Source organism: Pelodiscus sinensis, unplaced genomic scaffold, assembly GCF_049634645.1.
Source record: "Pelodiscus sinensis isolate JC-2024 unplaced genomic scaffold, ASM4963464v1 ctg35, whole genome shotgun sequence".
NCBI lineage: Eukaryota > Metazoa > Chordata > Testudines > Trionychidae > Pelodiscus > Pelodiscus sinensis.
The window spans coordinates 7,286,147-7,311,649 of record NW_027465908.1 but is presented as its reverse complement, the minus strand read 5'-3'; the positions used below and the strand labels follow the sequence as shown (position 1 = coordinate 7,311,649).

Here is a 25,503-nt window from a genome sequence, read left to right as displayed (position 1 = left end):
TCTTATGCAAGAAGCCCTCGCTTACCACGCTTTACTGTAAAACTTCTTGGCTACATCTAGACTACATCCCTTTTTCAGAAAATTAGATGTATTGCAATTGCTAATGAAGCGGGGATTTAAATCTCTCACGCTTCATTAGCATAAAAATGGCTGCTGCTTTTTTTGTCGGAGAAAAGCGAAAGTCTAGACGCTGATCTTTTGAAAAATAAAGCCTTTCCCAAAAGTGCATGCTCTGCAGCTCCTGCAACTGTGGAGAGTGACTCTCGTCCCCCCTCCCTTGGGATGGGCAATGGCAACAGGTGGAGGAGCTGGGAGAGAAGTCCCAGAGAGCAGCCCCATGACTAAGCTGGCCAAGCAGCTGCTGGGTATTGGGGAGGCGAAGGAGGCAGCCCCCAGTGGTGCCTGGCCAATGTGTCTGCTCTCCCTGCCATCCCTCCCTACGTAGCTGGAGTTGGCCATGTCCCCACAGCAGAAAGCCGAAGGGGGCAAAGAGCAGAAGTGCTGGAAGCTGGTGGGGGTGGCCTCTGGGTTTGATTTAGTGAGTCTTAGTTGGACTTGCTAAATCAAACGCTGTAAGATCGATTGTGGCCATTCATCCCCAGCTGGACGTGGTCCTTGTTCTTCTGCAGGACACGGCCAAAGGAGAGTAAGGACGAGCCAATGGGCATCCAGATCAGATCATACCCTTGTTGAATGGATGGAAACAGAAACCAGACACACACACAGAGCCGGTTTGAATTGGTTCCAGCTGAGGGACGGGTTTGTCTGGTTTATGTGCATTGGCACTAGAGCACGTGAGGGGTTTGTGGTCATTTGAAGAATCCCTGTTCAATAGAAACCCAAAGTGTGACACAGCTGGAGATGTAAAAGTTTCATTTCAATTGATGAGCTTTTTAAGGGGGCACTTGTTACACCCCCAGAGCAACCGTGTGTTTGCATCCAGCGTTGGGAACGGAGCAGGAAACGAGGCTTTTGTGTGACTCACAGCTCAGGTGGGAGGGACCCTCACTGACCCCAGAGTGTGACTGGTCCTAACAAGGGATTTGCCCTGAAAGCAGCAGAGCTGGGGCAGGACAGGGAGTCCTTGGAGATGAAGCAGCTGGAGAGAAGCCAGGAGAGCAGAGGCCAGCCTGAGAGCTGAGAGTCAGAGGTGCCCACTGCACTTTCACAGCACAGGTCCTATGGTGTAAGGGGCAGCACTCAGGACTCTGAATCCTACAATCTGAGTTCAAATCTCAGTGGGACCTGCTGGGCCTCAGCTGGTTGTTACAAGGTTCAGGTGCTTCAGCTTCCATTCCCTGAGGTTCAACACAGAGAGTTTTGTTCCTCTTGCTGGGTGTCTGAGGCCACTGGAGCTCCATCTCCAGACTGAGCAGGCGGGAAGGGCCTGATGCCATCACAGCTGCAGGGCAGGTCACCCACCTGGCCCCTGAGCTCAGCCTGTGCTGGAGGCAGCCAGACAGTGTGAGCGGGTCAGAGGGGGGATTGGGGGAAGGGTCCTGAGTCCTGGCTGCCAGCCACGCACCTTGGCACAAAGACCAACGGCCCCTGCGCAAAGTGCATTGTGGGAATAAGAGTTGGGGCAGCAGGAAAGGGGCCGGCCCCTCAGTACCAGGGCACGGGCAGGAGAAGATGGGAGTGAATCCTGCTACCTCTGCCATGGCTTGGCCCAGAGGGCTGGGGTCTAGCAGCTTTTTACCCCAACTTTGTGGGAGGCCAAGTAGGAAGGGGCCTCTGGAGGCTCATAGCCCCCTGGCCTGCTGTGTCTGTGGAAAGGGGGGAAGAGGACACACACTTGTCACTGGGGAACAGGGCGCATGGATCCCACTCGTTCCTGCAGAAAATGAAACAGGCTGAGCATTTTGCAGAGAACAGGCCAGAGCCCTTCTCCTGTCCCTGGAGAGATGGAAATGGGTCCGTTCCTTGTGGGGAAAGAAGTGGGTGTGTCGGGAGAGGGGTTCGAGTTCAAACCTCTCCACAGACCAGAACCCCACATTAGGGGCAAGAAAGAGCCTTGAGTCAGTCAGTGGAGAACACTTGGCTCCTGTTACCCTGAGATGGGATATTAGGAAACTTTTCCCACACAGCCTGGCTAGCTCAGTTGGTAGAGCATGAGACTCTTAATCTCAGGGTCATGGGTTCAAGCCCTATGCTGGGTGGTGCCCTTCCTTAGCTCACATTCTCAGCCTGTGAGCAATTGGCTCTAATTTCTCACCAGGGTTTTAGAAAGAAAAAGTCTAGTCCTGGGGTCCAGCTTTAGGAAAACCAACTGCAATTCCCATCTTCTGAGGAGAAAGGAAGAGGATTTTCTTCTCCTCCTCTCTAGCCACATCAGCCCAGGGGGAGAAAAAATAACCCTCCGCCTACTGATTGTCCCCAGTCAGCTTCTGTAGCTTCACCTCCTGCCACAGCAGCTCCAGCTTTGAGCTACAAATCTCAAGGGGCTGGTGAGGAAATTAGGCGCGTCCCTGAGAACAAGAGGTGGAGTTTTCACAAGGAGCATCCCCCTCCCCTGCAGAGCAGGGTGTTAGAAAGAGCCAGGAACAGAACAGTCAGACAAGTTCCATCCCTTGAAATGTGTTTCTGGGGTGTAGTGGTTATCATGTTTGCCTAACACGCAAAAGGTCCCTGGTTCAAAGCCAGGCAGAAACACAGGGTCTTCTCCTATTGGGGTGCCCAGGTAACTGCAGCTGCTGCTGACGAGCCCAACCCTCATGTGACAGGGTGCGGGTAACGTCAGCTGATAATGCCCCTGGGTGCCAACCTGGGGAAGCCAGATAAATTAGGCCAGGCAGCTGCTTGTGCTTTGGCCTCCCCTGCCCTGGGAGGCTGGTGCATTGGGCTGGCTCTGCCTGCTGCCTCCCTTGTGTGACTTGCCCAGTGTAACAGGCCAAATGTCAGAAAAGCCTCTTCCAAAAAAGCTGCACAAGTTGGGTTTTGAAATGTGCGTAGCTTTTCCCAGAAGAGCAGTGTAGGGCAGACACAGCCTGAGTGTTGCTCAGCACTGGTAGGAGACAGGGAGGGATAAAATGATCTAATGGCACCTGAAGCCTTTCAGAACAACTCCCAGCCCCAACCGCAAGAACCAGCCATTCCCTCCATCCTCACTGGGGTCTGCTGGGAACTGTCTGGACTCAAGCCCACCCCACTTTCACTCTAAGGATTGCCTGTTCTGTAAAAGCTGCGCCCTGGAAATGAGAAAGCAGCTAAAGTGACACTCGTGGGACTTGAACCCACAAACTTTGAATGTCTAGCTGGGCTCACATGAATCACTGCAGCTTAAAATAGTGATAGAAAAGTAGCCATGTTAGTCTAGGGTAGCTGAAACAAAATACAGAAAAAAACCAGTTTCTTGCCATTTTAACTCAGAAAGGACATTAACTCAATGACTTAATTACCTGCATCCTGCTTCAAAAGCCTTTTAAAACTGCACTTTAAAGGGAATCCTCTGAACTGTTATTCATGCTAAAATTCGACACTTTACGGCGGGGTCCTAACAAAGACTCTAGTTATCTTACCCATTACAAAGATAGCTTCCCCAAATATCACCTCTAATATCATTAGCTCACAGACATTTACCTTCCCCCCCGCATCCCTGTTCTGGTCTGAAATTTGATTTGTCCTTTTCATATGTGTTTGTTTTTTTTAAGTGTATCCTTTGCTATATATGGTTGTGACAATTTTCTTCCACTATTTGATCCGAGGAAGTGGGTCTGGCCCACGAAAGCTCATCATCTAATAAACCATCTTGTTAGTCTTTAAAGTGCTACATGTTGTAAAGCAGGCTTTTTCTGTCCACGGCCTTCGCATAGAGCCCATCCTGCCACACAAAACCCAGATACTCAGGGGAGCATGGGAAGCACAATGCAGTTTTAGTGAATGGAATTTGACCTTATAGGCATCCTGGAACTCAAAGGCACCAAGAAAATAGGGAGGTGAGCATAACTAGATAACGCCTAGCTGAATTTACAGATAAGCCTCATTTGACCGTAGCTTGACCAGTCTCAGGGGCAAGGGGAAAAAGTAAACATAGGGTAATAAAACACAATTGTCTTACACTAACTATGCCCCATCTGGTACTGTCCACGAGGGAATCACGCATACATCACGAAAATTCCTATAGGGCAGTATTGTCATACTACCTCATCACTAGCCTATCAGGCCCTGCCAAATGCAGACCCTAGCATGGCACAGACACCAAAGTTTTGTATAAAAGACCCTCAATTCCTTTGTTCGACGGAGGTTCCGTGTATTGAGGGCACGTGTCTTTTTTTTGCCCGGCTAAAGGACTGATCACCCTGAGGCTGCCTCCCCATCCTTCGAGTCAAATATAGGGGTGCACAAGCATGCTCCGAGTTCTAGTGTGTCTTTCTGTTGAGGTTGTTTCTGGATTTGTAAGTATTGCTTAAATGTATTAGTTATTGGTTTAATTAATAGTTAAATTGTGTTAATTTCACTGTGTAATTCTGTAAAGCGTATCTAAGTTCTGTTAACCACACTATGCAAATTGTATAATTTTGTGTTGTATAGTAGTGTGGTATTTAGGTTAAGTATAAGTGTTAGAAATAGACGCCCCGGAGTTGTTAAGTTGTAAAAGTCGATTTATGACTAACTCCACCAGCTGTCCTAAAATAACCATAGAGGGGCTGGCTTAGGACGGTTCTTTTATTATCATTACTTTGGCTTTGTTTTTTGTATTTTTTATTTGTATGCTGCGTTGTCTTAGGCAAATTAGGGATAGTGATTTGATATGAGTGAATTGTAATCAAAGAATTGTAATCAGTTGGGTATAATTGTGCTCAAGCTTTCTATGCAGTAAAAGTACTGAGCAATTGCTAGTTTAAACACCTATTTGGTAATTATTGGTTTTGACCACTTAATAAAGATCATTTGTTTCACCATCATCCAGTAGTTTTCACTGGGTAGTCGGCTTTAACCCTTGAGGCTCCCATCACATCACAGAACCAAAGTGTAACACTACATAGTCCTGTATTTTGTTGCAGTTTAAAAGTCCAACATGCTTTCCATTGCAACACAGAGCCTGATATCTCCACTCTCTGCTTTGCAGCATGGCAATTGCTGGTGGCAAAGAAAGGGGAGCCAGGTCTGTCTCTTTTGGGAGAGCAGGTAGGAAGAGGGAGGGGGCCACTGAGCCCCTGACAGTGAGAATTAGGGGTAAGAGCTGAGCTGCAGTTGGAGAATGTGGGCATTGATCCCACTGCCTCTCGCATGCAAAGCAAGCGCTCTACCACTTGAGCTAATTCCCCTGCTGCATGTACAAAGGCCTTCTTGGAGGCTCTTCCCGTCTCCACAGCGACGTCTGTCATCTAGGTCAGTTAGTCGTGGGAAAGGAGAAGGCTCCGAAAAGGTCTCAAGGGCAGATCTCAAGGAGACTCCCTGCAGCAAAGCCATGGGGGGCGGGGCTCTGAGATGGCCCCTGCCCTGCAGCTTGTCCCACCTGGCCATTGTCATGGACTCTCTGTGAGGTCACCACCTCCCAACCTCCTTTAGCCAATAAGCTGAGGGGCTGCAAAAGGCCCTTGTGATGTCACTGCCACACCCACCCCTGCCCTCCAGGGGTAATGTCCTGCCCCAGGCAGCCCCTTTGCCTGGCTGAGCTGCTCCCAGGGGTGAAAGTGACACATTTCCTACAGGGAGTCCTGGGAGATGAAGCAGCTGGAGGGAGCCAGGAGAGCAGAGGCCAGCCTGAGAGCTGAGAGTCAGAGGTGCCCACTGCACTTTCACACCACAGGTCCTATGGTGTAAGGGGCAGCACTCAGGACTCTGAATCCTGCAATCTGAGTTCAAATCTCAGTGGGACCTGCTGAGACTCAGCTGCTTGTTACAAGATTCAGGTGCTTTAGCTTCTATGCACTGAGGTTCAATGCAGAGAGTTTTGTTCCTCTTGCTGGGTGTCGGAGGCCCCTGGAGCTCCGTCTCCAGACTGAGCAGGCCAGCGGGAAGGGCCTGATGCCATCACAGGTGCAGGGCAGGTCACTCACCTGGCCCCTGAGCTCAGCCTGTGCTGGAGGCAGCCAGACAGTGTGAGCGGGTCAGAGGGGGGATTGAGGGAAGGGTCCTGAGTCCTGGCTGCCAGCCACGCACCTTGGCACAAAGACCAATGGCCCCTGCACAAAGTGCATTGTGGGAATAAGAGTTGGGGCAGCAGGAAAGGGGCCGGCCCCTCAGTACTATGGTATAGGCAGGAGAAGATGGGAGTGAATCGTGCTACCTCTGCCATGGCTTGGCCCAGGAGGGCTGGGGTCTAGCAGCTTTGCACCCCAGCTTTGTGGGAGGGCAAGTAGGAAGGGGCCTCTGGAGGCTCATAGCCCCCTGGCCTGCTATGTCTGTGGAAAGGGGGGAAGAGGACACACACCTCTCACTGGGGAATAGGGCGCATGGATCCCACTCGTTCCTGCAGACAATGAAACAGGCTGAGCATTTTGCAGAGAACAGGCCAGAGCCCTTCTCCTGCCCCTGGAGAGATGGAAATGGGGCCGTTCCTTGTGGGGAAAGAAGTGGGTGTGTTGGGAGTGGGGTTCAAGTTCAAACCTCTCCACAGACCAGAACCCCACATTAGGGGCAAGAAAGAGCCTTGAGTCAGGCAGTGGAGAACACTTGGCTCCTGTTATGCTGTGATGGGATATTAGGAAACTTTTCCCACACATCCTGGCTAGTTCAGTTGGAAGCACCTGAGACTCTTAATTTCAGGGTTGTGGGTTCAAGCCCCATGCTGGGTGGTGCCCTTCTTTAACTCACTTTCTCAACCTGCAAGCAATTGGCTTTCCCTTTTCACCAGGGTTTTAGAAGGAAAAAGTCTAGCCCTGGGTCCAGCTTTAGTAGAACCAGAGAGCGAACCAACTGCAATTTCCATCTTCTGAGGAGAATTACAAGCCAAATGTGTCAGCTAAAGTAGCTCACTTGGGAGAGTGTTAAATTGAAGCTCTGAAGGTCCCTGATTCAATTCCAGCCTTTGCCAGGTGTTACTAGGTAATCCTTTCCAAGGTTCACCTTTATTTAATGATCATTTCACCCTTTTTGGCCACAGCTGGGCCCTGACAAATCATGTTCCTGTGACTCGCCCCTGTTCCTCCCAGCCCTTCCTGGGAGTTGCTGCTTCCTTGGCTAATGCCCACCCAGCAATGGCACAAGGGCTGTGGCTCAGGGTGAGGTGCTGATGGGGGCACATTTGACTAGTCTCGTGTGATCTCCTTTGAGTCAGCCAGCTGAGCAGGAGGAGAAACCCAGCAACCAGCTCAAGCAGGGTGGGAGGACAGAGACCCTCTCTCACCTGGGCACTGCAGGCAGCAAGAATTGGAGTCATCAGGGGAGAGGTGACAATGGGGGCAAGACACAGACATCTTCTCCTCCCCCTGAGGAAGGGGGCTGGGCCTGGGATCCAAGTCCCTTTCAGCCCCCAGGAGAAGGGAGCTGAGAGAGAGGGGAGGGAAGGAGGTGGCCAGAGCCTCCCCCCAGCAGGCTGGGTCTGTGGGAGCAGGGGTGAGGGGGCCTGGACCTGCTTTCCTGCCCCCTTCTCACACTGGCCTCAGAACGTCAGCAGCCGCCCGCTATCTGGTGGGTGGGGCCTTCGCTCAGCGTTTGGCAGAAATGTTGTACTTCAAAGAAGTACTCGGGATCTTTTTCGGGGGATAAGGCAACACACCACATTTATTGATCACACATAGAATAATTAACAGTTATCATATGCATATGATATATATATATATAAGTCACTCATGCACTCACGCACACACACACAAGCACACTCCGTCTTGCTGTTGTTACCAACAAGTTGCTCCCCTTAACTGCACTGGCCAGGTGAGTTAGATGGGGGAGGGGTGGAGCCGGGCTTCTGCCGATCCGGATCGATGCTCCGATGGTGACAAGACGAAACCCGGGGTCCTCTGCAAGACACCTCACTTTTATAGCATCCCTCTCCTATGAAAATATATATCCCAGATTCAAACTCTGGGTCTGTGTCCGTTGGTCCCTTTGTGCTGCAGAGAGGGTGTTTTCAAAAGAAGGTGCCTGCTTCTAATCCCCAAGGCAGTCAGTATGTCTGCTCTCCTTTCTTCAGCCCACTTGACACCTTGGGTCTGGCTTCCACCCCCTCTTCAACTCCTGTAGCTGTCTGGAGGTGCTTGGCTCCCAAGTCTTACTCATTCACACCTCATTCATGCAACAGGGCAATTAATTACAGAGTGGGGGGAAGAGAGTGGGGGAAAATCTTATTCTGCTACAAGTTTTCTATATAGGGTTCTAATACAAAGTTATTTCAAGCAGCCCCTTGCACAAGCCTGAGCATGCCCTGGGGGGGGGGGGGGGGGGGCTGTTTCTGGCTACATAGGATTATATTCTTAACAGTTCTAAGTTACATGACCTAATACATTATATTCTAAAGGGGCAATAATAATAATAAATCCAAACATTTAACAATCTTAACAAATAATAATAATAATAATAAAAAGAATTAATAATAAATCTAAACACTTTAAGTTGTGGGGAACAAATTATGGGGAGTCACTTCCATGTGGGGGAATCACATTTTTAATACATTGATATGTTATCCCTACAGGCAGAGGGCTCTGCATCCATACGTAGGCCTGGCCTGCCCCACTCTTGTCCTGCCTCGGTTGCTCTGTGGCTTCTGAGCCTTCCCTTGGAGCTGTCAGCACCAGCCCCCCCGTGCTCAAGGTGCCCAGAGGAGGAAAGGGGATCTGGGCTCCAGTCTGAGGCTCTTCCTGCCTCCTGCTTTCCCCTGGTTCCTGCCTGGCCCTGGGCCTCTTTCCTGCCAGCCCCACGGGGGCCAGGGGAAAAGCAGGGGGGTGGGTACAAGGGCCACATTTGTGGGCATCAGGTGGCACCAAAAGAAACGCTCCCTGTCGGCCTGGCTGGAACATGGCGCCACTTGAGCATGTTGTTAGCACCAGCGTGCTCCCCTGGCCAGTCTGAGCGGGGAGCCAGGGACGGTCCCTGCAAACCTGGGACCATTGGCCAAGGCTGCTGCTCTTGTGTCTGTGCTGGGACCCCCTGGGCCTCAGGAGCGCTAGAGATGTGGGGCAGCTCTGTCCTCCCAGCCTGGGGCTGCCTGTCTGGGTGACGCCCTCACACACACTGGCCCCTCCCCTCCTGGGCCAGGGCTCCTGCTGTTCCTTGGCCAGTCAGCCTGGCCTGATGCGCATTCCCTTGAGCACCACGGGGGCAGGAGGCAGAGCCTGGCACCTGCTGGGACCAAACAAGAGGGCATCAGGGGCAGCTGCAAGAAACATGAAACCTCAGCATCCTGCAAGCCCAGGGTCCCAGCACATCCCAGCCACCCACTGAGCAGCAGACACCCAGCGTGAGGTAAGAAACGGTCTCATGAACCTAAGGGGAGGGAAGACAAAGCAGTGGGAGTGGGAGGGTTCTGCAGCCAAACAGTGGCAGGTCCCAATGAGATTTGAGCTCAGCTTGCAGGACTCCCCAGGGCTAAGGGCTGTTCCTAACCCCATGGGACCTGCACCAACCACCACTCCCTCAGCTGGAGCACCAGCTCATGCCCACTGGGACCAGCTTTGCTTGTTTCCTTCCACCCAGAGCCCCCTTCTTCCCCTGGGCAGCAAGGAGCATCCCTGGGATGCCCTGAGACAGGTACAGGCCTCTGCCTCCCCACAGCCAGCCCCACCCCACAGGATTTGGCAGAACAAGGGGCAGCAGGGGGGAGGGGGGACTCTCCTCAACCACTGAATCCCAGAGCTTCTGGTCTGCCTCCCTCAGCTTGGCTTCCATTCCTGCCTTGCTTCCTCCTTGGGCCAGCAGGAAGAGCTGACCCCATACCTAGCCTCCCAGGCACAGGTTGGGCAGCAGGAGCTGCGCTTTCCTGGTCACCAAGGGGAGCTGCAATGAAAGCAGACACTCTGTTTCTGCCTGGCTGTGAACCAAAGACCTTTTGCATGTGAGGCAAACATCATACCCACTACACCACAGAAAGCTGTGAAAGTGCTTAAACTTGGCTAACTATTCTGTTACTAGCTCTTTTTCCAACACCATGATGGGGAGGGGAAAACACCTTTTCATGGAAAATTGCTGTGAGCTCTGAGTCTGGCAATTCACCCGTATAATTAGTATAAACAATTAGTAACACACATACTAAATGGAAACAAATCTGCCTACAACAAGTCACAGCTGGAGAGCTCTCTGAAAACATCCACTCCATGTAGAGCCACAAATGGGATGTTAGAAATTATTTTCAAAGGCCTTGACAATAAGACAGTGACTATCATATTACATCTCTGTAAATCCGTGCTGTGCCCACAACTTGAGCACTGACTTGAAATGTGGTTGCCTTCCCCCCCCCCCCAAAAAACCCCCATAGCTTGGCATTGGAAACTTCAGACAAGCACAACAAAAATGATGAAAGGTTTGGATCTGCTGCCACATGAAGAGAGATTGGGACTTTTCACCTTAGAAAGATGGAGACAGAGTGGAAATAAAATAGAGGTCTATAAATCATGGCTGTTTTGAGACTGTAAATAAGTAAAGGTATTTTTCTTGTTCCCATAATAGAAGAACTAAGGGGCTGTGTCTACACTGGCATGAATTTCCGGAAATGCTTAAAACAGAATAGTTTTCGTTATAAGTATTTCCGGAAAAGGAGCGTCTACATTGGCAGGCTGCTTTTCCGGAAAAGCCCTTTTTCCAGAAAAGCATCTGTGGCCAATGTAGACGCGCTTTTCCGGAAAAGAGCCCTGATCGTCATTTTCGCGATCGGGGATTTTTTCCGGAAAAGACTACTGGGCTGTCTACACTGGCCCTTTTCCGGAACAGGACTTATGCCCGAGCGGGAGCAGCGTAGCTTTTCCGGAATAGCGGCTGATTTTGTACAGTAGAGAGTCGTTGCTTTTCCAGAAATTCAAGGGCCAGTATAGACAGCTCACAGCTTATTCCGGAAAAGCGGCTGACTTTCCGGAATAAGTGGCCCAGTGTAGACACAGCCAGGATGCGCCATGATATTAGCAGGTTGAAAACAAACAAAAGGAAGAATTTCTTCACACAACGCACAGTCAACCTGTGGAACTCCTTGCTAGAGGATGTTGGGAAGACCAGAACTATAAGGGCATGTCTATACTTGGAAACTATTTTGAAATTGCTTAAATCAACATAATAACTTCCAGTCTAAGAAAATAGAAATAGTGTGTCCTCAGTATGGGGAAGCCTCAGATTTAGTCCGAGGCAGGCTCTGTTAATGTTCATTTCTGGGGGCATGGAATTAAAAACAGAGACGCAAGGCTGGGAGCAGCTGAAGCCAAGAGCCCTGTTCTACTGTGTCAACAATCTCTGAGGTGACATGAAATCCCCTCTCCCACTTCTAACCCTGAAATATCATCAACTTTATTATGTCGTTCCCGGCCTCTTGATACAGCCTTTGAACTCTGACTGCAGATATTGGCCTGCCAGAGATGGAGAGATGCCAAAAGACACTAAGCCATATTGACTAAGGCTTCTGCCAAAGCCCGGGATTGAACCAGGGACCTTTAGATCTTCAGTCTAACGCTCTCCCAACTGAGCTACGTTGGCAACTGCTGCAAGCTTTCTGAGGTCCATGTTTCTCTCAGGCATATTTTTCTCTCAGCAGAATACAAGAAAGATGCTGCTGCCAGTGGACCTGCAAGGCAAGATGAGCTTTGCCTGCCCCCCTCAGCCTGACTTGCACTTGGCCCCATTCCTGCCTCTCTTCCCGGGGTGTCCCAATGGCTGACAGGGACTGTGGCTGCCAATGCAGGGAAGAAGATGGGCGGGGGGTCATGTTCCCTCTGAGATTTTCCATCCATGGGTGGAGTGAGTTTCATAATGTGCGCCACTAGTGAGGTCGTTTGCGCTTGTGCGGATGTGGGCTACTGTGGTACCCACCAGTTATTCACAAACAGCTTAGCTAAATATAGCTTGATAATTTTATAGAAGAAAAAACACTGAAACAAGGGATGTCATTCCTGGCCACTTGGTACAGCCTTCGAACTCTGCAGGGCTAGGTCTACATGGGGAGGTTCTTGCGCAAGAAATCCTGAAACCGGCCCCTTCTCCTGTCCCTGGAGAGATGGAAATGGGGCCGTTCCTTGTGGGGAAAGAAGTGGGTGTGTCAGGAGGGGGATTTGAGCTCAAACCTCCCCACAGCTCAGAATCACCCACTGAAGGCAAGAAAGAGCTGAGTCAGGCAGTTGAGAATGCTTGGCTCCTGCTACCCTGTAATTGGGGTACGAACATACTTGTTACAGCCCGGCTAGCTCAGTTAGCAAAACAACATAAGGCTCTTAATCTCAGAGTCATGGCTTCAAGCCTTACGCTGGGCAATGACTTTCTTTAACTCTCAGTCTACAAGCAATTCACTCTCCGCTTTCACCAGGGTTTTAGAAAGAAAAAGTCTAGTCCTGGGGTCCAGCTTTAGTAGAACCAGAGAGAAATCCAACTGCAATTTCCATCTTCTGAGGAGAAGGGAAGAGGATTTTCTTCTCCTCAGTTCTAGCCACATCAGCCCAGGAAGGAGAAAAAATAACCCTCCGCCCGCTGATTGTCCCCTGTCAGCTTCTGTAGCTTCACCTCCTTCCACAGCAGCTCCAGCTTTGAGCTACAAATCTCAAGGGGCTGGTGAGGAAATGAGGAGCTGACAACTCAGGTTAGTTGCTTCCCTGAGAACAAGAGGTGGAGTGTTCACAAGGTGCAGGCCCCTTTTAGAAAGAGCTAGTAACAAAACAGTCATCCCAGTTCCACAAGCCCCAAAGTGTGTTTCTGTGGTGTAGTGTTTATCACATTTGCCTAACATGCAAAAGGTTCCTGGTTCAAAGCCAGGCAAAAACACAAGGCCTTCTGTTATTGCTGCTTCCCTTGGGTGACCAGGTAAGTGCAGCTGCTGCTGAGCAGCCTGTTCCTGGGATGAGCCCAACTCCCATGTGACAGAGGGGGGTGATGTTAGCTGAGAATGCCTCTTGGTGCCAGCCTGGGAAGGGGAGATGAATCAGGCCAGGCAGCTGCTGGAGGCTTGTGGCTTGGCCTTCCCTGCCCTGGGAGGCTGGTGCATTGGGCAGGCTCTTCCTGCTGCCTCCCTTGTGTGACTTGCCCAGTGTCCACAGGCCAAATGTCGGAAAAGCCTCTTCCAAAAAAAAGCAGAAGAAAAAGCTGCACAAACTGAAACTGGGTTTTGAAATTTGCGTAGGTTTTTCCAGAAGAGACGTGCAGTGTAGACACAGCCTGAGTGTTGCTCAGCACTAGTAGGAGACAGGGAGGGACAAAAGGGTCTAACGGCACCTGCAGCCTTTCAGAACCACCCTCAGCCCAGCCCCAAGAACCAGCCCTTCCCTCCACCCTCACTGGGGTCTGCTGGGAACTGCCTGGACTCAAGCCCACCCCTGTGTCAGCCTAAGGATTGCCTGTGTCAGTGACATCACAAGGGGCTTTTGCAGCACTGCATCTTATTGGCTAATGGAGTTTGGGAGGTGGTGACATCACAGAGAGTCCATGACAATGGCCAGGTGGGACAGGCTGCAGGGCAGGGGGCATCTCAGAGCCCCCCCATGGCTTTGCTGCAGGGAGTCTCCTTCCTTAGTGTTGCCCTTGTGGCCTTTTTGGAGAATTCTCATTTCCCAGGACTAACTGACCTAGATGCCAGACGTCCCTGTGGAGAAGGGAAGAGCCTCCAAGAAGGCCACACTTTATACAGCAGGGGAATTAGCTCAAGTGGTAGAGCGCTCGCTTCGCATGTGAGAGGTAGTGAGATCGATACCCATGTTCTCCAGTGTTGGGAGAAATCCCTGTTTTCCTTTTTACTGTCAGAGCCAGCCGGGGGCTAAGCGGCTCCAGTAGCCCCCTCCCGCTCCTCACCATTTCCTACTTGCTGTCCCCAAAAGCCAGCCACACTGGGGCAGGGAGCTGCTGGACACCAGCCTTCATGGAACTTCTTCTCAGCTGGGGAAAGGGACAAGCAAGGGGCGACGGGACAGAGGTTTATGCGATGATGACAGGGGTGCAGAAAGCAAATAAATTATTTTTTCTCCTACTCAAGAACCAGGCTGACAGAATGAAACTGATCAGTAACCAAGTTAAAAATAGACCAAAAGGAAGCATTTTTGCACCCAGTGGAACTCCTTGCCAGAGGATGTTGTGAAGGTGAAATCTACAAGAAGGTCCAAAAAAGAACTGGATAATGTAATGCAGGAAATGTCAATCAATGGCATTTAACCAGGATGGACAGGGCAGGTGTCTCTAGCTGGTGTATTGCAGAAGCTGGGAATGGGCGACTGCAGGGATCACTTAATAACTGTCCGTCCTGAAGATTCCTTCCGGACAATGAAATTGGCTGCTGTCCTGAGACAGTATCCTGGGCTAGTTGGACAACTGGCATGGCCCAGTCTGGCTGCTTTGATGTTCTGTTTGGCTGTTCTTGTCCCCTCTGGGCAAAGGAGAATGGGCCCGCAATCCTGAAGTGGACAGAAAATGGCCTGCGAAAGGCTGGTGTAGGTGAGCAAAAAAGGGCATTTTAGGTGTCCCTGATGGTCTAGTGGTTAGGATACAGCACTTTCACTGCTGTGGCCTGGGTTCGATTCCCAGTCAGGGAAACCAGACTGAAGTTTCATATGACAACTGCCTTGTCATTTTTCTCACCTCATTACCACATGTTACAGCAGCTGAGACCCAAGAGGTTACTTCAGGCTCCTTCCCACCTCTCCCTGACTGCTAAAACAACACTTGCCATTTTCAGAAGGGACAGAGCTGGTGATTCAAATTGCCCCTCCCCTCTCCCATGTGGGCAGCCCTGCAGGAAGCTCTGTGGCACACACAGCACTAGCCCAGCGCAGTGTCAGGTCGGCACAAGATCCATTGGTTCAGTTTGGTTTTTGAAGGAGACAACCCAGAACTGGCTCCAGCCCCCACTCAGTAACCTGGGGAAATGACCCACCAGGCCTGGGCCCCTCGGAGAGGCAACGATTCCCCACTGGCCAGGGCAGAGCCTCCCTCTGACACAGTCATGGAGCCTTCTCCCCCTGGTCCTGCCTCCCCCTTCACTCAGCTCTCACTGCTCGGTGCTGCCAGGGAGGGGCCTCACTGCGAGAGCCACCTGGGCAGGTTCCTGCCACAGAGACACGTCCCAGAGCAGGACGGATGCTCAGACCGACACTGAGTGTTGCTCAGCGCTGGGGTGAGACAGGGAAGGACAAAAGGGTCTAATGGCGCCTGCAGCCTTTCAGAACAGCCCCCGGCCCCACACCCAAGTACCAGCGCTTCCCTCTGCCTCTGCTGGGCTCCACTGGACACTGCCTGGATTCAGGCCTCCCCGGTGCCAACCTAAGGGCTCTGGAGAAGACAGGGCAGCTCCAGGGGCAGAGTCCAGAGCCCCTGGCTGGGAAGGGATCAGGAAGCAGCTTTGAGGCTGGGCTTTGGGTCTGGGATGGAGGCTGGGTGCAGACAGGAGACTGGGGCAGAGGACTGGGGTGCAGGAATGGTTGCAGGGTGTTGGGTTGTGACTTTGGGCAGAGGATTGGGGTGCAGGATCTGGGAGGGGTGTGGGTTCAGGTGGGGGGAGAGGGTTTGGTTTACGTGCAGCACCCGGGGGTTGAGGGAAGGGAGGGGCTGGGGTGTCAGTCAGGCTCTGGCTGGGAGACTTACCTGGCTCACTCCCGGCCAGCAGCCCAGCACATTTCTCAGGCAGCCTGTCTGCCTTGTCCCCACACAAGCTGCAGGGGCCATCTGGGTCGATGAATAAGACCCTGAGTGGAGGGGGGATGACGCTTCATATGGCCAGAAACCAGCCAATGGGATTGTGCTGGGAACAGGGACACTAACTGCCCAGCAGTCCCTGTTCTCAGCAGCTTGCGGGGGTGGGGCAAGCAGGGAGTGTCTTGATGGGCTAGATACAGCCCGCTGGCCTGTATTGCCCAGGCCTGGCTTAGAGGGAACCTTGGCTCTGGGGGAGGGGCGCTGTGGAAAGGCCAGTCTTGCCTTCCTGGGCAGGGCATGGTACCTGCAGCCTTTCAGATCAACCCTCAGCCAACAACCCAAGAACCAGCCCTTCCCTCCACCCTCACTGGAGTCTGCTGGGAACTACCTGGACTGAAGCCCACCCCAATTTCAGCATTAAGGATTGCCTGGAAATGAGAAAGCTGCTAAAGTAACGCTGGTGGGACTTGAACCCACAGCCTTTGCCTGTCTAGTTGGGCTCACACTAGCCACTACAGCATAAATGCCCAACATGCTTTCCATTGTACCACAAAGCTTGAGGGATTGCTGAGTTTGTTATCTCCACTCTCTGCTTTGCAGCATGGCAATTGCTGGGGGAAAAGAAAGGGGAGCCAGGTCTGTCTCTTTTGGGAGAGCAGGTACCAAGAGGGAGGGGGCCACTGAGCACCCAACAGTGAAAATAAGGATAAGAACTGAGCTACAGTTGGAGAATGTGGCCATGGATCCCACTGCCTCTCGCATGCTAAGCAAGCGCTCTACCTCTTGAGCTAATTCCCCTGCCTACAAAAGATTTTGCTACCTCCCCTACCTTGTTCTGGAGCCCTCAACATCGCTGCCGCTGCCCAAGGCTCCGTTCTGAAAGGGCCACTTGTGAGACTGACACCCGTGGGCCGGCTAGCTCGGAGGTTTAGGACGTGGTGCTCATATCACACAGATGCATCTTAAGAGCAAGCCCCTTATTTCAAACCATAACGGGCTCGCTATTCCGACGTCCCTGCATGGCAGGAGGAGGGAGGGATGTTTTGGAACAGCGATTTATTTCGAAGTAAGTGCTGTGTAGCCAGCCCCAAATTACAAAATAAGCTATTTCAAAATAGGCGCATCGATTATTTTGAACTATGGGACGCACCCCTAGTGAGTTAGAGCTGAACCCTGCCCCCAGCTCCCTGCTCCACCCACCCACGTACTGACTCCCTCGCTGCCATGGGCGGTTTGCATTGGCCTCTTCTCTCTGTAGCCAGGCTTCAGCCAGGACTGAGACTCAGGCAGGAGAATGTGACCCGGCTCCCTGCACCTGGGCCCTGCATTTCTCATCCCTTCAGAGACACTTGTTAGTGGAGGAATAAATCACATTCACATGAGTGTAGATTATGAAACTTTGTTGTTGTTGTTGCCTTGGAAACTCCCCACAGACCTTCCCCTGGGGGCCCCGGCAGCCCGCTCACATTGCACAGCTCACTTTGAGGTGAGGGTGCAGTGTAGACGTGCCCGTCCTGTTGAGGACCAGCCTGCTGGGGGGAGGCTCTGGCCACTTCATTTCCTTGTCTCTCTCAGGGTGTGTCTACACTGCAGAGCTACATCTACACTGCAGGCTTTTAGTACAAGAGCAACTGCTCTTGTGTAAAAACTTGCAGAGCGTCTACACTGCAGGTACCTTCTTGTGTAAGTAAATTTATAGTGCAGCATCAGACAACAGGGCTTCTTGCACAGAAGTTATTGCTCTCCCCACAAGGAATAAGCCCTCTTGTGCAAGAACTCGTCCACAAGGAGGCAGTGTGGATGGGCAACAGCAGTTTCTTGCTCAAGAAAGCCCTATGGCTAAAATGCCCATCAGAGCTTCCCTGCGCAGGAGAACGTCCACACTGCCATGGGCGCTCTTACAGAAAAGCACTTCTCTTGTGCAACAGCACATGGCAGTGCAGAGACACTGTTGCGCAAGACCTTTTGCACAAGAACTCTTGCACAAAACAGTTCTTGAGCAAGAAGTCTGCAGGGTAGGTGTAGCCAGGGGGCTTTTGGGTTTGTTACCAGCACTGAGCTTTGTACAACAGCCCAGGGAACATTGTGAAAAGCCCAAACCTTCCAGCCCTGGGTGTCCTTGGCCAGCCAGCAAGTGGCAGAAAGATTCCCTGAAGCACTGACTTCAGGTGATTTGAAACAAAACCATACAGGTCAGATGAGGTGGCCGAGTGGTTAAGGTGATGGACTGTTAATCTATTGTGCTCTGCATGCATGGGTTTGAATCTCATCCTCATCAGGTGTTTGCAGCCCTCCCTCTTGCTTCTCCCAGAAGTTCAGTACCAGCCCCTCTTGTAACCCTGCCTGCCCCAGCCCCTCCCACTGCAGCCAGGGGAAAGGGGAAATCTCCACAGAGACACTCCCAGCTGGGACCCTCAATCCCTTCTGCCCTCAAGGGGAAACCTCACAAAGGAGATTCCAGGCAGCCAGGTCATGGGGGTCTCTGAGATGGCCCAGCCCTGCAGCCTGGCCCACCTGGCTGTTGCCATGGATCCTCTGTGAGGTCACTGTCTCCCAGCCAATGAGCTGAGGTGCTGCACAAGGCCCTTGTGATGTCACTGCTGCCTTGCAGGCTCAGGTCCAGCCCCTTGGCGAGTGTGAGCTGCTCCCCCTCTGCCCCGTCACTCAGGGCTGGTTCTAGGGCTCAAGCAGGGAACATCAGAGGCTGCTCAGGGGGCCACATTGCTAGGCCAGGGGCCCCCCTGTTGGGCTGTGAGTGTTGCTGTCCCTGCTCTACAGACATGGCCATAGAGCCTCAGGAGTCTGCAGTGGTGGGAGACACTTCCCTGGTTTTGGGAGGGAGACAAGACGTCAAGGCCCATGACTTGGAGCCTGATGCCAATACCTATGGAAAGTTGATTTTCAGAGGAATGAGATCAGCCCTTCCTGTGTATCTGGCTTCTTCAAAGGGGCTTAATCAGGATCTAAAATTGAAGAAGGGACATTTAGAAGGGTGAATTTCTGTCCCTGGCATTTTTTTTCTGTGTACCCCAGTGGCCTAATGGACAAGGCACTGGCCTTCTAAGCCAGGGATTGTGGGTTCAAGTCCCACCTGGGGTGATAGTTTTCTCTCACTGGTAAAGAGTTTACCTTCCTCTGCTCTCTGAAGTAGTTAGCAAGGCTGCTCCACAGTTGCTGTTCCCCTCTCTACACAAGCTGTTCAGACCCCTTGCTAGCCAATGCTGGTGTTAGGTGCAGATCTGAGTGCTAAAATCCCAGGGATTCAAAGGGTGTGTCTAGACTACCTAGTTTTGTTGACAAAAGTGGACTTTTGTCGACAAAACTATACCAGCATCTACACTACCTCTGAGTTCTGTCGACATAACGTCGACAGAACGCAGCAGTTTTGTTGACACTGGTATACCTCATTTTACAAGGCATAACACCTTCTGTCGACAGAACTCTGTCGACAGAAGGTGTTATTGCCTGTAACATTGCGTCCAGACTACGGAGTTCTGTCGACAAAGCAGCTTGCTTTGTCGACAGAACTCAATGTGTCTGGACGCTCTTTGTCGACGGAAGTTTTGTCGACAGTATCTGTCGACAAAACTTCCGTCGACAAAACGCGGTAGTCTAGACGTACCCAAAGTGAGAATGAAAGGATGCGTTTTCCTCTAGAAGGCCCAGGAATCACAGCTGGAGGGAGGAGGTGGCTGTAGCAGAGCAGGGTCTGTCTGGAGACAAAGCGGAGCCTGAGGCTGAGAAGGCCCATGAGAGGCAGCGACTCCAGAGGTGGGGGGCTACTTATTTGGTCTAGCAAACTGACAGAAAATCCCCAGGAAATCCCCAGGCCCTGAGCTGGGTGCGGGCAAGGCCCATGGGGTAGTTTGCCTGGTGGGGTTTGGGGGGTGGAGACTCAAACTGTCCCTCGTGCCCCTTTTGTGTGTGTGTTGCGCTTCCAGTATCTTTCCTCAGGCACGTTCCTCCTGCAAAGACCTCCCCCCCCCCCCCCCAGGGCTCTTGTATCTTCCTTTGTGCAGCTCAGCCGCAGACACTGCCAAGGCTGGAAGGAAATTGCTGCACTTTGGGAGTCAAAGGTGTTGTCTGGGACCATAGAGCAGTTTCACTGACTAGTTTGAGAAGGGCACCACAGCTTAGCTGGCTAAAACACCTACCTTGTAAACATAAGAGCCTGGGTTCAATTCCCAGTGGTTCCATATTGCAGCCTTTGCTCACATTTTCCCAGGTCCTTCTGGGACACAGAAGAGGCCTCCCCTGGCCACCCATGGAACTGCTGGTTCAGGAAAAGGCTGATTGGGGAGGAGTGTTGGGAAGAAGGAAACCACAAGTGAGAAGCACCTGATGCCCACAGACCCTCACTCTCCATGGCTGTGGAAGCTGCAGAGGTTGCACTCACAGGAGCTCTGGACACTGACAACCCAAAGGAATCACAAGGGCATGTGGTGCTGGCTCTCCTGTCCCAGCAATTGCAGTCACAGCCCTGCCTGCCAGTGCCAGTCACAGCAGCCTCTGCACCTGCTCCAGGCTTGTGGTTTCCTTCTTCCCAACACTCCTCCCCAATCAGCCTTTTCCTGAACCAGCAGTTCCATGGGTGGCCAGGGGAGGCCTCTTCTGTGTCCCAGAAGCTGCCAGGCTCTGACTCTTGCCCCCTTTGTGCCCCCATCTAAATTCTCTTTTAAATTGGTCTTTATGGTCCTGCTCAGGGCGTTTTTCTCCTCAGGAGCGCACAAGAGAGACCACCAGCCACCTTGACCAAACCTCAAACCAGCTGGACTAGCCAGCCCACATCACAGTGAGTCGCTAGTGGCCCTGTCAGAGAAGAGCCATTGGCAGCTGCAGAGACGTCCCTTCAGCTGCCGGACACGCCTTTCTGAAAGGGCTATTTGTGAATTGTGTTTTGTTAGGCTGGCTAGCTCAGTTGGTTAGTGCATGGAGTTAGTAATGCTAAGGTCATGGGTTCAAGCCCTGTGTTGGATACAGATATATTTGCTGTGGTGACTGTTCTACCCCTGCCCCCCTCCTTTAGCTGCCTGCTATGGACAGCGAAGCAGAAACAAGCCAGAAAACTGGTAGGAGAAAGTTCCGGTCTGCACAGCCCCGGTGGCTAAAAGGCCCTTGGTCTGGCCTGCTTTCCCCAATAGCAGGGAAAACTCTTCTCTTCCCTCTATTGTGGGGCTACTCATGGGCCTGCTGGCTCAACTATTTAGAGCTTCATGCTAATAATGCCCAGGTCTGTGCAGTCCATGCGGAGGAATGTGGACATTTTTGGCCAAATGGCCAATGGTCTTGCAAAGAAAGGCCACCTCCCTCCTACCCCCACAGCCTAGACCAAGTCAGAGACAAGGTCAAGGAATTGCGGCAGGGGTATGTGAGGGAAGCCCTGCATGACTGTGCATGCTCTTGGAGAGGATGAAAAGCCGTGAGGGGCAGCTGCAGGACCCATTTGTGCCTGTTTTTGCAGGGTTCAAATAAGGGCACAGCAAGAAGCTTTCATGCTCCTTCTTTACACTGCATTGGCTGCGAATCAAACCCAGGTGAACTGCTTCAAAGGCAGTTTTGTTCACTGCTATACCACCAATGCCTGCCTGGAAAGCTTTTAGGAAAATTAGTGAGGGAAGCCCATGTCTGCCATGAGGCTGGCCAGAGGCGAGAGGGTGCCTGTGTGGTTTGGGTAAAGCAGAACTTCTTGGCCATTAGGCAAAGACCAGAAGTGGTGATGCTGGGCTAGTGGCTGCCCTGCGCTCTCCGTGGTGTGAGGAGCTGGGCAGGAGAGGAGTCCCAGAGGTTGTTGGGTGGGAGAGTAGAGTTTATCAGACTTTGGGCTAAGCTCTAGAGCAGCCAAGGGAGAGGTGGGGAAGTGACTTCTGGAGACTCTGTGTGGCCTGGTGATCAGGACCAAGAGCTGTTCTTGTGTTTGTTGCTGTAAAATGTTGTTTCTGGGTCGTTTGGCTAAGCTCGAGCGCTTCTGCCTTTCAGAGAGCCATGTCACAGGCACAACCCCCAGAGACTCCTTCAAGGACACATCACAGGACCAAGCAAGGGGCAGCAAACGCCAGGCACTGTCATTGTCTAGGCCAGAGATAAAGTCCCTCTTGGAGCTGTGATCCCAGGAGGAGTCTCTGCAAGCCAGGTAGAGGAATGCGGACATTTATGGCTGAATGACTGATGGCCTTGCAAAGAAAGGCCACCTCCCACCCTGCATCCTAGACCAAGTCAGAGCCAAGGTTAAGGAATTGCGGGGGGGGGGGGGGTATGTGAGGGCCCGTGAGGGCAGGTCCCGCTCTGGGGAAGCACCGCAGCACTGTGCATACTGTGAGGAACTGGACCGAATCCCGGGGTGTGGGGAGCCCCTGTCTCCAGTGATCGTTGTGGAGTCTGGGATGGAGACACCTGGGCAGCAGCAGCTGCAGCTTCAGGATGACAACGCTGATGACCTGCAGCTCCAGGGGATGCAGGAGGACTCCCAAACATCTTCAGGCAGCGGGGAGGGAACATCAGGTGAGTGCTGGGAGGTTGCAACACCCAGGACATGTCGACACTTGCAGTCTCCTTCAGGAGAGGGATGCAAATGGAGACATTTGAAATTGTAAATGAAATTGGGATTTAAATATCCCGCGTAACATTTCCATAATCACGGATGGGCGCTCTTTAAAAATACTTTATTATGAAATAAAAAACACTGTTTAGATGCAGTTATTTGGGGAGAAAACCCTTCTTCCGAAATAACCCTTAAACACTCCCCTCTGGTCTGGACCTAACAGCAGTGTCAGTGTTTGCTTGTCGGGGCTCTGGACAGAACCTGCACAGAGGGAGATGGCAACTGCGGGACGCCCTGGCCAACTGTCCCAATGTCTCCCAGCAGAAAAGAAAACAAAAGAGGCCAATGCAAACAGCCCCCTGGCAGCGAGGGAGTCAGCATGTCGGTGGGTGGGGCAGGGAGCTGGGGGCAGAGCTGGGCTCTAACTCGCTGGGTGACCTTGGCCCATTCAGTGAACCTCTCCTTGTCTCCATGGCCCTGTCTGTACAGCAGGGACAGCAACACTCACAGGCCCCACAGGAGGGGGCTGGTTTTATGCTTCACCCCATGGCCCAGCAATGAGCCCCCCAAGCTCCCTCTGTGCTCAGGGAGCCAGGTTTGCTGTGTGAATTCGGTGGGGTAGGTGCCGTCAGGCCTGGGCACTGGGATTAGTTACCAGTTTTCTTGGCCCTGGGGCAGTAGTGACTTCATAGCTGTGATGGCCGAGTGGTTAAGGCGTTGGACTCGAAATCCAATAGGGTTTCCCTGCGCAGGTTCAAATCCTGCTCACAGCGAGGTCTGTGTTTTGACCACACCCCTGACCAAGCAACAAACTGCACAAGCCCTGAGCCACTCTCCCTGCCCCCAGTCAATCCCTTTCTGCACCTTTCCGAGAGAGACACGGGGCATGATGCCGCATTGTGGGTCCCTGAGCTCTAGGGAAACTCTCAGCTCCTGCAGCCTCTGCCCCTTGCCCAGCACCCCATGGCTCAGCCATACCCCTGGGGGCTGCCCTGCTCTAGTGTGTGATAGGAGTTGAGAGGATGGAGCGTCTGGGCCTGCCTCCAAAGGTCCATCCATGAAGGGCAGAAATGCTGGGGATATGAAGTGGGTCACTCCTCCTGAGGTGCACAGCGCCTGCCCTCCTCCCCTGTGTTGGGAGCAAAGGGTCTAGAGAAGTATTGGGAGGGGAAAGGGGGGGGGGGGGTCTTGTTCCCTGCTCTTGCTCTGCCTTGGGCAAAGAATTAGTAACAGAATATTTGTCCAACTTTATGTACAGAAAAAAACTGACAAGCATGTTTCCGTCCCATGTTTCTGTGGGGTAGTGGTTATCATGTTTGCTTAATATGCAAAAGCCTCCAGGTTCAAAGCCAAGCAGAAACAGGGGTGAGGGGGTTCTGCTCTTATTGTGGCTCCCCAGGTAAACACAGCTCCTGCTGCTTGGGAAAAGCCCAACTCCCAGGCTGAGTAAACCAAGGAACAGCAGAAGCCCTGCCCTAGAAAGGGGCCAGTGTGTGTGTGTGCATGGCCCAGACAGACAGCCCCAGGCTGGGAGGACAGAGCTGCCTGACATCTCTAGTGCTCCTCAGGACCCCAGGGGCACATGGGTGTTAACAACATGCTCATGTGGTGCCATGTTCCAGCCAGGCCAACAGGAAGTGTTTCTTGTGGCATAACCCTGTGGCTTCCAAAGTTGAGTAGCTCTGCATTAAGGGTTCTTATTAATGTCAAGAACCTCAAGCAATGTAAAGCCAGAGTATGATGGACCTGGAAACAAAAATATTGCTAGTAGAACTTTTTCCAAGGGGGCACTTGGAGTTGAACCAAGGACCACTTGATCTGCTGTCAAATGCTCTATCACTGAGCTACACCCTCATGAAAGTAGACACCTGCAGTCAGTGTTGGGAACTGGGCAGGGAACAAGAGACTTTTTTGTAACATACCTCTCAAGTGGAAGGGACCCTCACTGACCCCAGATTGTGACTGGTGCTAACAAGGGATTTCCCTTCAAAGCAGCAGAGCTGGGGCAGGACAGAGAGTCCTGGGAGATGAAGCTGCTGGAGGGAAGCCAGGAGAAGAGGCCAGCCTGAGAGTTGAGAGGCCCAGGTGCCCCCGTGGGCTGTCAGCTGTAGGTGCCATGGTGTAAGGGGCAGCACTCGGGACTCTGAATCCTCCAAGATGAATGTAAGTTTCAGTGGGACTGGCTGGGCTGGTTACTGCAAGGTCCTCGCGCTTCAGGTGCTTTGGCTTCCTTGTCTTTAGGGACAGTGGAGACAATTTTGTTCCTCCTGCTGGGTGTCTGAGGCCACTGGAGCTTGGTCTCCAGACTGAGCAGGTGGGAGGGAGGGGTCTGATGCTGTCACAGCTGCAGGGCAGGTCACCCACCTGGCCCCTGAGCTCAGCATGTGGGCGACAGACAGACAGTGTGAGTGGAACAGAGGGTCATGGGGGGAGGGGAATTTGTGTATTTTAGGAAGGGTCCTGAGTCCTGGCTCCCAGCCACGCACCTTGGAACAAAGACCAGCGGCCCCTGCACAAAGCGCATTGTGGGAATAAGAGTTGGGGCAGCAGGAAAGGGGCCGGCCCCTCAGCACCAGCAAGTAGTGGAAGAAGATGGGAGGAAATTCTGCTACCTCTCACTTGCAAAGGCAGCACTTTTCCAGTTGAACTAATTCTGCCCCACCTGCAACCTCTCTCCAGTGCTCCTGCCACTGCCTGGCCCAGGAGGGCTGGTGTCCAGCAGCTCTCTGCCCCAACGTGGCTGGCTTTTGGGGACAGCAACTAGGAAGTTGTGGGGCTACTGGAGCCACTTAGCCCCCTGGCTGGCTCTGCCAGTAAAAAGACAAACAAGGATTTCCCCAAGCATCAATCCCTCTATCTCTTACATGCTAACTGAACACACTGCCATTTGAGCTAATTCCCCTGCAGGGTTGTGTCTAGATCAGCTGCTTTTCCAGAAAAACTTGCCAGCTGTCTACACTGGTCGCTTGAATTTCCGCAAAAGCACTATTTTCCTACTGTAAGAAATCAGTGCTTCTTGCGGAAATATTATTCTGCTCCCGTTCAGGCAAAAGTCCCTTTTGTGCAAAAGGGCCAGTGTAGACAGCTCAGATTTGGAAAAATGCGATCGGGGCTTTTTTTTGCGGAAAAGCGCGTCTAGATTGGCACGGACGCTTTTCCGCAAAAAGTGCTTTTGCGGCAAAGTGTCCATGCCAATCTAGGCGCAGCCTGGGCGAAGGAGGGGGGGGGTATTTTCCCCACCAGGCCTTTGTCCCTCGGAATCCCTGGGGATGCTGGGTTTT

At 52.3% G+C, this 25,503-nt stretch overlaps 8 non-coding genes across 8 annotated transcripts; 7 read left to right on the top strand and 1 right to left on the bottom strand.

Annotated features, from left to right (window-relative positions):
* The first annotated feature begins 2,086 nt into the window (after positions 1-2,086).
* Positions 2,087-2,159, top strand: TRNAK-CUU (transfer RNA lysine (anticodon CUU)). Its single transcript has one exon. It is a non-coding gene; the product is annotated as a tRNA-Lys (tRNA).
* Positions 2,160-2,579: 420 nt separating this feature from the next.
* On the top strand, positions 2,580-2,652 carry TRNAV-AAC (transfer RNA valine (anticodon AAC)). Its single transcript has one exon. It is a non-coding gene; the product is annotated as a tRNA-Val (tRNA).
* Positions 2,653-5,751: 3,099 nt separating this feature from the next.
* On the top strand, positions 5,752-5,823 carry TRNAQ-CUG (transfer RNA glutamine (anticodon CUG)). Its single transcript has one exon. It is a non-coding gene; the product is annotated as a tRNA-Gln (tRNA).
* A 5,660-nt stretch (positions 5,824-11,483) lies between these two features.
* On the bottom strand, positions 11,484-11,556 carry TRNAF-GAA (transfer RNA phenylalanine (anticodon GAA)). Its single transcript has one exon. It is a non-coding gene; the product is annotated as a tRNA-Phe (tRNA).
* Positions 11,557-12,758: 1,202 nt separating this feature from the next.
* Positions 12,759-12,831, top strand: TRNAV-AAC (transfer RNA valine (anticodon AAC)). Its single transcript has one exon. It is a non-coding gene; the product is annotated as a tRNA-Val (tRNA).
* Positions 12,832-14,513: 1,682 nt separating this feature from the next.
* Positions 14,514-14,585, top strand: TRNAE-UUC (transfer RNA glutamic acid (anticodon UUC)). Its single transcript has one exon. It is a non-coding gene; the product is annotated as a tRNA-Glu (tRNA).
* A 4,125-nt stretch (positions 14,586-18,710) lies between these two features.
* On the top strand, positions 18,711-18,783 carry TRNAR-UCU (transfer RNA arginine (anticodon UCU)). Its single transcript has one exon. It is a non-coding gene; the product is annotated as a tRNA-Arg (tRNA).
* A 4,130-nt stretch (positions 18,784-22,913) lies between these two features.
* Positions 22,914-22,995, top strand: TRNAS-CGA (transfer RNA serine (anticodon CGA)). The gene has a single exon. It is a non-coding gene; the product is annotated as a tRNA-Ser (tRNA).
* The last annotated feature ends 2,508 nt before the right edge of the window (positions 22,996-25,503 follow it).